Genomic DNA, 11614 nt, shown 5'->3' with positions numbered 1-11614 from the left:
AGTTGCCAAAAGGAAAAGAAAGCATCCAAATTTTACCAACATCATCTACTTTGGCTAAAATTTCTGAATGAATCATTACGAAGAAAATGATCCCCACAAATCTGTAATTAAAATCACTTCATTGATAATGTTTGGACTTTTAATAAAAGTGTTGCTTCTAACTTTGATGCATGATACCATAAAAAAAAATGTTTATATGTTCCTAAGTTTCCTCTGTCTATTCTCTGTTCAGTGCAGGCAGAAGCCTTGAGTTTGCAGCTCACTTCCCCAGCTAACCACCAGTCAAACTGTTCAAAAGCATAAACCCAGATCTCTGTAATTTCTCCTCTGCGCATTGTGAGGTAGGAAGCAAATTACAACCTACGGTTTTCTTTGTACATTGATCTTTTTTTTCTATTCCGGGTTGATGTGTTATTTTATGCACTCATCTGCTGAGAAACACAAGGTGTGAGATTGCACTTCAGGTGTGAAAAAACTTCTGTCTCAGAAACAGGGCTCTCCACTCCTCAAACTGTTCCCCGGAGAAGCTGTCAACAGACCCACAATGGGAATGAGCCTGTGCTTCCGCAGCTGTCCAGCAGCAGTGGGGGCCCTGTACGAAAGCTCACTGCAGGCATTGATCTGTTCAGGCGATCCTGCCAGTTAGAGCGGTGGGGATGGAGTCAATCTTTCAAACAAAGACTTGTTCATTTTGCAAAGAAAATTCTGAACTTCAGCCTGTCTCAGGATAGATCTCTAATTACTAGAAAGGCCACTTACCACTAACATCACTACTATGTGACATAGGTACATGGCACCGAAAGACCATTTTATAAGCAATTCAACACAGGGCCACCTGACCAAAGGAAGAGACAGTGTCCAGTTCAAAAAGGGAAGCTTTAGTCAATGTGTCTGGGAATTCCTGCCTGTGAGAAACTGGCAGACACTCGACTAGAGTCTTTGGGGGTCCCACAACTGACTCCAGTGAACTGGTAAGATTAATACCAGTACACTAATACAGATTCCTGTTAGCCAAATACCCAACTCAAATGAGTCCTATTTTATTTCCTTAGACATTGGCCACAGAAGTTATAAAACAACATTGAGCGAAAATTTATCTTATAAAGATTCAGAGATCTTTACAATATCTTTAGTAACTCAGACCCATCATCAAAGACTTCAATGGGTCAGAATCCTTCAACAGTTCAGTGACTTGTCTCAACATTTGTCTCATGGCATAGGGGAAATGCCATGTACACCCTAACATTTTGGATGTTTAAAGAGAAGCATGCATCTATGTTAGAGACAGAAATTGTGGTTAAAAGTCTGAAAATGGTCAATGAAGTGACTCTGATAAAATATTTTATTTATAATAGTGCACAACCCCAATTTATCAAGAGACACAAAAAAAGTATGTCATTTAGAGCACAGAAGGCATTTACCCCCCAAGAAATGAAGTCACAGAAAGAGCCCATTCAAAATGCTTGCCCATTGACAACACAGTAGTCTACCAACTACTGTAGAGTGAGCCTACAAGGATGTTGTACCAAGTACTGCACAGTGAGCCTCCAGGGATTCTGTACCAACTAATGCACAGTGAGCTGTCAGGGATGCTATACCAATAGTGCAGTGTGCCTTCAAGGGATGTTCTACCAACAACTACAGAGTGTGCTTCCAGAACAGGGCTGTGTGATTCAAATCTAGGACATATGTCAAGTGAAAAGAAGTTGGCCATTTAACTCTGTTCCTTTTTAGTATATTAGTAAGTATATTAATACTTATAAAGTATTTTAAATATATATAGAAAATAGAAACTAATATCACCTGTCCCCATTTGGGATCTTTAGCATTTTTCACTTTTGCTACTGATATTTTCTGTTTGTTTGCCTTTTAAAAAATAAGAACTTGGACAGGTGGAGTGAGTTCCAGGACAGCCAAGACTACACAGAGAAACCCTGTCTCGGAAAACAAAAACAAAACAAAAACAAACAAACAAAAAGAAATAAGAACTTGGGCATAATGGTTCACATCTGTAATTCTAGCACATGAGAGGCCAAGACAGAAGGTTTGTTATGAGATTGAAGCTAGCCTGGACTTACATAGCCTAGACTTACTAAAATATATAGTAATACTGTCTCAAAACAAACCAAGTAGCCATATTGACAAATTTTTTTTAATGTTATAATTTTCTGGTTTTTGTTTTGGTTTGGTTTGGTTTTAGTTTTGGTTTTTTGTTTGTTTGTTTGTTTTGTTTTGTTTTGTTAAGAGACATTTTCATTTCATTTTTTATTAGACATTTTCTTCATTTACATTTCAAATGCTATCCCAAAAGTTCCCTATACCCTCCTCCCGCCCTGCTTCCCAACCCACCCACTCCTGCTTCCTGACCCTGGCATTCCCCTGTACTGGGGCATATGATCTTCACAAGACCAAGGGCCTCTCCTCCCATTGATGGCCGACTAGGCCATCCTCTGCTACATATTGACAATTCTTAAGCATCCCTCATTTGGCACGTTCATGTTCTAAAGTTAGAGTTTATCACTTCCATGGATGTTTATAGATCTTTACCACATGTAAACAAAAGAAATCAAAAACATATTTAATGGTGTTTTTGTACAATTAGATATTTAACACTCTGGTGTATATTTTCCTAAATCATGTTTGTTTGTTTGTTTCCTTTTTTAGTAGCCATGCAGCAATTTAATGATGAAAACATATCAGTATTTTATCATAGGGCAGAAACACGTTGTCAACCAAAACCACACAAACACCTTTAAATGAAAACCTGTAAATGGTTATCATGGCAAACAATTTCAGTGGAGATCACTAGCTTAGCCAAGTGCTCTCCTGACCTCGCATTTCCATATGCTACACTTTGAATATGTGTTATAATAGAACATACTTTGGAGAGATGGCTCATATAGTTGGGGAACATAAATATAATTAGAATATAACATAGTCAGTGACAACCAGCACCTAGATAAATATACTTTTTCACTCAACATTAAATTTTTAAATAGTATCTCTATATGTGTGAGACAGACAAACAAATACATTTGTTTTCCATATGTACTGTTCTGAAGTATTAATGAATGCCAGCTTGTTTACCCATTTTTGTAAAGGACATTTGTTTGTAACAGCCAAGAAACACAAAGGTGTTAGCAAATGTTTTTCTGTGTACTCTACTGGTAGTCAAGAGTCTCACCCAGAGATGTGTCTGTGTTTTGTTTTGTTTTTTTTTAATTCTAGGTATGAAATCTTTTTGCTACTTGTATTTACTGATAATATTTTAATATTTTCTCCCTGTCAGTGGCTTCCCTTCTTGCTGCATTTAAAGTGACTTTCATAGTATTTTAAAACTTATTTTGAAGTTTATAAATGTCTTTCTTCTTAGGGAATTCTTCATTATTTATTTAGTTTTACAATTTACCCTACCCAAAGTCAATACTCTCTTGTAGATTCCTCTGTAAATTCTAATTTTTTCTTTGATATTTAATATGGCTAAAATTAATATTTTGGTAGGAGGTAAGGAGCTAACTATTTTTTCTATATGAGAAAGAGTATATAGTATATTATCCAGTATATAACCTATGGTCATGTCTAGTCAGTCTTCAGGGTTCATGCTTGATAATATTTATTATCATCTTCTTAAAATGTGTCTTGCTGCTTTTTGTAATCTCTATGTCATGTTTAAAATGTGCTTTCATGCTTTATATAGAATGAATGATCCCTATTCACCTTTAAAAATGTGATTTTTTTAGTACTTTAAGTTTTAGCTTATTTTAATTATTTAATTGCTCATGAATTTCAAAATCATCCTGTCAAGTTAAAAAAATATATATGGTTAGAGGACAAAGAGATGGCTCAGTAGATTCAGGTACTTGCTACCAAGCCTGACATTATGATTTTTAATTCCCCAAAACCCACATGGTGAAGGAGGAAACAAATTCCCTCAAGTTGTACTCTATACGTGAGCCTCCACCTCTCTCTCACATACATACACACACACACGCACACACACACACACACACACACACACACACACACACACACATATATATATATATATATATATATATATATATATATATAGAGAGAGAGAGAGAGAGAGAGAGAGAGACCACGACACACACACACACACACACACACACAATTAAAATATAATTTAAGAATTTTAAGAACTGTTGGAATTTGTACTGGAACTATACTGTAAATATAAACTACTATAGGAAAAGCTAATGTTTACAACATGTGGAAGTCTTCATCAATGAACATAGTATATCTATCAACTTATCCACTTAGTTTCCTTCTGTTATTTTTTTTCCAAAATGTTTTACCATTCCTTTCATAATTTTCCCACTTGCCATGATTGAAGTTACTCTCTGCTATCTTAGATGATGTACTTCCATTAGAATACTAATACTCTAAAACTTAATTTGTTAATTTTTACTGATATACTTGAATACAACTCTAAATTAGTACAAATCTGTAGATATCCTTGTGATTTAATGCAGGCAGTCCGATTTTCTATATATAATGTTAGTTTCATTTCTTCTTTTCAAGTTTTACCTATTTTGTTGCTATGTCTAATGCTATTAAGCTGCCTGTAATGTTACTGTCAAGAAAGTTCTCTCTGGACCACACATTACTAGGTGCATATCTTTCTAAGAATTCTCCTGTACCAAAAAGACTTAAAGCCCTAAACCTAAGTTCCCCTAAATTTCTTGCCAGTTAAATCCCAGCTAGACTCCAGCAATGAATGCTACCCTCAAGAGGTCACCAAGTAGAAGAAAATGGAAAATAAAATCATTTGCAGTTGACCCAGGAGAGTCTTGTCCATTGTGTTCATAGTTCCTGATAAACAGTTTATATTTTTTCACAGAATAGTCTCAGGATGTCTATGTTTCAGATGCCTAAAAACAATTTTCCTGACAAATATCCTCCAGCCTTCCAGTGCCTTATCTTAAGAGTAAGCATCCTCTGATGGACTGTTCCTAGATAATTCCCTGTTTTCTAGACAAAAATCTTACTGACACAGTAACTGGCAATCTTAATTGGAATGCTGCCTTCAGAAAAAGCAAGCATTAGAATTGACTTAGAGGTCAGGGCCCATTCATGAAGAAGGTAGGATCAGAAGACAGAAAAATGGAGTGTGGTAATACATGTCCCGAGAGGGTAAAGCTGCCATATTTTATCTTAGAAGGGGAGACACATGACCACCCAAGGGAAAGCGATCCTTAAAACTCCAGAATTTGGAAGTGTGTGCTTTGGTGTGCTTGGCTTAATTTAGGGAAAAAGAGGAAAGAGAAAGCCTTGGAAAAGTACAGAGTAATATTGTACTGACTCATGTAGAACTAACCCGTGTTAGATGAAATAGAAAGAAAGCATAAAAATTCACACTTTTCAGTATTTGAAAAATCCAGTTGCTTTATAACTCTAAACATAAAAAAGATAAATTTTTAAAGTATTTGTGAAACAAGGGACTATTAAAGGTTGACAGGTGAATATCAAATTAAGGCTATAGCCAGACTATGAGGAGTTCTGACACAACCAGGATCACAGAAAGGACAGGCGCCAGTCAGATATAGCAAGGACAGGTAGCACTAGAGGTATTCAGATGGCGGGAGGCAAGCATAAGAATATAAGCAACAGAAATCAAGGTTACTTGGCATTATCAGAACCCAATTCTCCCAACATAGCAAGTCCTGGATACACCATCACACTGGAAAAGCAAGAATCAAATCTAAAATCACTTCTCATGATGATGATAGAGGACTTTAAGAAGGACATAAATAATTCCCTTAAAGAGATACAAGAGAACACAGGTAAACAGGTAGAAGCCCTTAAAGGGGAAAAACAAAAATCTCTTAAAGAATTACAGGAAAACACAATCAAATAGGCAAAGGAAATGAACAAAACCATCCAAGATCTAAAAATGGAAATAGAAACAATAAAGAAATCACAAAGGGAGACAACCCTGGAGTTAGAAAACCTAGGAAAGAGATCAGAAGTCATAGATGTAAGCATNACNAACAGAATACAAGAGATAGAAGGGAGAATCTCAGGTGCAGAACATATTATAGAAAACACTGACACAACAATCAGAGAAAATGCAAAAGGCAAAGAGCTCCTAACCCAAAACATCCAGGAAATCCAGAACACAATGAGAAGACCAATCCTGAGGATAATAGATATAGAAGAGAGCAAAGATTCCCAACTTAAAGGGCCAGTAAATATCTTCAAAAAAATTGTAGAAGAAAACTTCCCTAACCTAAAGAAAAAGATGCCCATGAACATACAAGAAGCCTATAGAACTCTAAATTGACTGAACCAGAAAAGAAATTCCTCTTGTTACATAATAATCAAAACACCAANTGCATTAAAGAAAGAAAGAATATTAAAAGCAGTAAGGGAAAAAGGTCAAGTAACATATAAAGGCAGACCTTTCAGAATTATACCAGACATCACCAGAGACTATGAAAGCCAGAAGATCCTGGGCAGATTTCATACAGACCCTAANAGAACACAAATGCCAGCCCAGACTACTATACCCTGCAAAACTCTCAGTTACCATAGATGGAGAAAACAAGATATTCCATGACAAATCCAAATGTACACAATATCTTTCTACAAATCCAGTCCTACAAAGGATAATAGATGGTAACCACCAACACAAGGAGGGAAACTACACCCTAGAAAAAACAAGAAAGTAATCTTTCAATAAACCCAAAAGAAAATAGTCACACAAACATAATTCCACCTCTAATAACAAAAATAACAGGAAGTAATAATCACTTTTCCATAATATCTCTTAATATCAGTGAATTCAATTCTCCAATTAAAAAGACATAGACTAACAGACTGGATACATAATCAGGTCCCAGCATTTTGTTGCATACAGGAAACACACCTCAGTGACAAAGACAGACGCTACCTCAAAGTAAAAGGCTGGAAAACAAATTTCCAAGCAAATGGTCCCAAGAAACAAGATGGAGTACCATTCTAATATCAAATAAAATTGACTTTCAACCTAAAGTTATCAAAAGAGATAAGGAGGGACACTTGATAGTCATGAAAGGTAAAATTTACTAAGATGAACTCTAAATTCTGAACATCTGTGCTCCAAATGCAAGGGCATCCACATTCATTAAAGAAACTTTAGTAAAGCTCAAAACACACATTACATCGCACACAATAATAGTGGGAGACTGCAACAGCCCACTCTCAGCAATGGACAGATCATAGAAACAGAAACTAAACAGAGACACAGTGAAACTAACAGAAGTTATGAACCAAATGGATCTAACAGGTATTTGTAGAACATTTCATCCTGAAGCAAAAGAATATACCTTTTTCTCAGCACCTCATGGTACCTTCTCCAAAGCTGACAATGTGATCAATGACAAGACAGACCTCAACAGATACAAGAAGACTGAAATAATCCCATGCACCGTATCAGATCACCATGAACTAAGGCTGGTCTTAAACTCCAACAAAAACAATGGAAGACACACATACACATGGAAACTGAACAATCTTCTACTCAATAACTTCGTCAAGAAAGAAATAAAGAAAGAAATTAAAGACATTTTAGAATTTAATGAAAATGAAGACACATCATGCCAAACCTTACAGGACACAAGGTAAGCAGTGGTAAAAGGAAAACTCATAACTCTGAATGCCTCCAAAAAGAAACTGGAGAGAGCTTACACTAGCAACTTGACAGCATACCTGAAAGCTCTAGAACAAAAACAAGCAAATACACCCAAGAGGAGAAGATGGCAGGAAATAATCAAAATCAGGGCTGACATCAACCAAATACAAACAAAAAGATCTATACAAAGAATCAACAAAACCAGGAGCTGGTTCTTGGGAAAATGAACAAAACAGATAAACCCTTAGCCAGACTAACCAGAGGGCACAGCAGTATCCAATTTAATACAGTCAGAAATGAAAAGGGAGACAGAAACTGTGGAAATTCAAAAAATCATCAGAAGCTACTACAAAAGTTTATACTCAACTAAATTGGAAAATCTGGATGAGATGGACAATTTTCTAGACACATAGCAGGTCCCAAAGTTAAAACAGGATCAGATAAACCATTTAAACACTCCCATAACCTCTAAATAAATAGAAGCAGTCATTAATAGTCTCCCAACTAACAAAAGCCCAGGACCAGATGGGTTTAGTGAAGAATTCTATCAGATTTTTAAAGAAGACCTAACACCAATTCTCTTCAAACTACTCCACAAAATAGAAACAGAAGGAAAACTACCCAATTCATTCTATGAAGTCACAATTACACTTATGCATAAACCACACAAAGATCAAAGAAAGAAAGAGAACTTCAGACCAATCTCCCTTATGAACATTGATGCAAAAATACTCAATAAAATTCTTGCCAACTGAATCCAAGAACACATCATACTGATTGTTTACCATCATCAATTAGGCTTCATCCCAGGGATGCAGGGATGGTTCAATATATGGAAATCCATCAAGGTAATCCACTACATAAACAAATTCAAAGAAAAAAAACCACATGATCATTTCATTAGATGCTGAAAAAACATTTGACAAAATTCAGCATCCCTTCATTTTAAAAGTCTTAGAAAGATCAGGAAGTCAAGGCCCATACCCAAACATAGTAAAAGCAATATACAGCAAACCAGTAGCCAACATCAAACTAAATGGAGAGAAACTTGAAGCAATTCCACTTAAAACCGGGACTAGACAAGGCTGCCCACTCTCTCCCTGACTACTCAATATAGTAATCAAAGTTCTAGCTAGAGCAATTAGACAACAAAAGGAAGTAAAAGGGATACAAAAGGAAAGGAAGAAGTAAAAATATCACCATTTGCAGATGATATGATAGTACACTTAAGTGACCCCAAAAATTCCACCAGAGAACTCCTAAACCTGATAACTTCAGCAAAGTGGCTGTATATAAAATTAACTCAAACAAATCAGTAGCCTTCCTCTACTCAAAGGATAAACAGGCTGGGAAATAAATTAGGGAAACAACATCCTTCACAATATTCTAACCAAGCAAGTGAAAGATCTGTATGACAAGAACTTCAAGTCTCTGAAGAAAGAAATTGTAGAAGATCTCAGAAGATGGAAAGATCTCCAATGCTCATGGATTGGCAGGATTAATATAGTGAAAATCACCATCTTGCTGAAATCAAGATTCAATGCAATCCCCATCAAAATTCCAAATCAATTCTTCATAGAATTAGAAAGAGCAATTTGCAAATTCATTTGGAATAACAAAAAAAAAAAAAACCCAGGATAGCAAAAACTAGAACTTCTGGGGGAATCACCATCCCTGACTTCAAGCTCTATTATAGAGCAATAGTGATAAAAACCACATGGTATTGGTACAGAGACAGGCAGGAAGATCAATGGAACAGAATTGATGACCCAGAAATGAACTCACATACATATGGTCACTTGATATTTGACAAAGGAGCTAAAACCATCCAGTGGAAAAAAAGACAGCATTTTTAAACAAATGGTGATGGTTCAACTGTTGGTCAGGATGTATAAAAATGCAAATCAACCCATTCTTATCTTCTTATACAAAGCTCAAGTCCAAGTGGATCAAGGACCTCCACATAAAACCAGGTACACTGAAATTTATAGAGGAGAAAGTGGGGAAGAGCCTTGAGCACATGGCCCAGGGGGAAAATTCCTAAGCAGAACACCAATGGCTTATGCTCTAAGATCAAGAATCAACAAATGGGATTTCATAAAATTTCAAAGTTTCTGTAAAGCAAAGTGACTAAGTTTTTAACAGTGGCATATGAGCATCACTGTCCTCTTCAGTCATATCTAGTCATAGCTAGCTATTCTCATTCAAATACAATCTCTTACACTGTCTCTCCACCACGCCACGCCCAGAGAAATATGTACTTCTGCCTCATTAAATAAAAAACGTCTATGGTCCTTAGTTGGAGCTTAAAGGGAAAGCATGTGACCGCATGTAGACACTTAGCATGTTAAGGTGCTGAGACAATAGGGTTAATCCATTACAGCATCATAGGTTAATCTACAGTAACATATTGTGGGTTATTTTATTCATTAATAAATTGTGCATTTCATTAAATGCTTATGTTAAAATCTATTGATATAATCATATTTTTCAAAAACTGTAAAAAATGTATTTGCATCTGGTGTAATTAGTCATGCTTTTACATGAATGAGTTAATTTCCTCACCTTCTGTATCAGGAAGCTAGATGAGAAGATAGTGGGGAGGGAGAATGCAGATGGATGGCATAGAGAGGCACATAGGAGTATAAGCTTATATTCTTGTATGTGCTAATTTTATCCTTGTGTATTTATTGTAACAGTTGATGCTTTATTTCTCTTTACTATTTTGGTTTGTGCTACTTACTTTATATTTTCTAGACCTGTAAAATTATTTATCTATTTTATATCCAATTAACTGAACTTTATTTATTCTCATAATTCTATATATAGGGTTTTATCATGCACCATGATTTGTTATCTAAAATTAATAGTTCTACTTTCCCATTTTCCTAAATTTCAAAATTTTAATACACTTTTAGAGAATATTTTTAGGCTTATAAAAGCAAAATTCATCAGAAGGCTGAGAAGATCTCCATATACTTCCTGATTCCATATGCCTTGGCTTCCAAAGTTCTCCATGTTGATTATTGTCTTTTAAAACATGACATCAGTTTAAACTGCCAATTCTTGTATGACCTATTAATCTAGCTTTATAATACCCTCTGATGTCTTTGTAACATATTTTATCAGTATTTAGGAGATTTTAAAAAGCAATTCTGAGGACAAAGAATAATTCTCACCATACCATGCAGCCACAGACACAGGACTGCTGACAAAGATGCCAAACACATATTGTAAAAAACCCGGGTCTTTCTGACAAACAGTACTGGAAAGGCTGGAAATCTCCATCTATGGAAGAATGAAGCTAGATCCCTACTTTGTACAAAAGTCAACTTGAAATGGATCAAAGACCTTAATGTAAGACTCTGCACATGCTTGGGGAAAACATGGCAAGATACAGTTTCAGGTAGAGACTTTCATAAAAAGGACTTTAATAGCCCAGGAAAGAAAGCCAAGAGCTGACAAATGGGATTCCATAAAACCACATCGCTTTTGTACAGCAAAGGCAACAGCCAGACGAAGAGGCAGACTTCAGAATGGAAGAAAATCATTCCTAGCTACACATCTGACAGAGGAGTAACTAAAATACCCAAAGAACTCAATGAAATAGTGAGAAACCAAACAACCCAATCAATAAGTGAGCTAATGGAATGAGCAGGCAGTGCTCAAAAGACGAAGTACAAATGACAGATAGGCGCATTAAAAATGTTCAACATATTTAGCCATCAGGAAGATGCAAATTAAAACTATATTGAGACTCCATGTCACCTCATTCAGAATGGCTGTCATTGAGAAAACAGACAATAGATGCTAGAGAGACTGTGGGGCTGGTGGGGGTGGAGCGAGCAGAACCTCTATATACTGCTGGCAGGAATACAAACTGGAACAGCCATTGTGGGAATCAGTATGGACACTACAAATAGTCTGTCCATACAACCCAGGCATATGGCTGAAGGGGAAGGGGCTGGATTCAGTAAGCAT

General features: G+C 36.0%; 1 protein-coding gene across 2 annotated transcripts in view; it reads right to left on the bottom strand.

Moving 5' to 3' along the window:
- The window catches only part of Syt16 (synaptotagmin 16), a 255859-nt gene that overhangs the window by 8369 nt on the left and 235876 nt on the right, over positions 1–11614 (bottom strand). The gene's annotated exons all lie outside the window — the stretch shown is intronic.

This window comes from Mus pahari, chromosome 7, assembly GCF_900095145.1.
Source record: "Mus pahari chromosome 7, PAHARI_EIJ_v1.1, whole genome shotgun sequence".
In the NCBI taxonomy this organism is placed as follows: domain Eukaryota; kingdom Metazoa; phylum Chordata; class Mammalia; order Rodentia; family Muridae; genus Mus; species Mus pahari.
The sequence above is the reverse complement of the archived record's forward strand: the minus strand, read 5'-3'. Positions and strand labels throughout refer to the sequence as shown.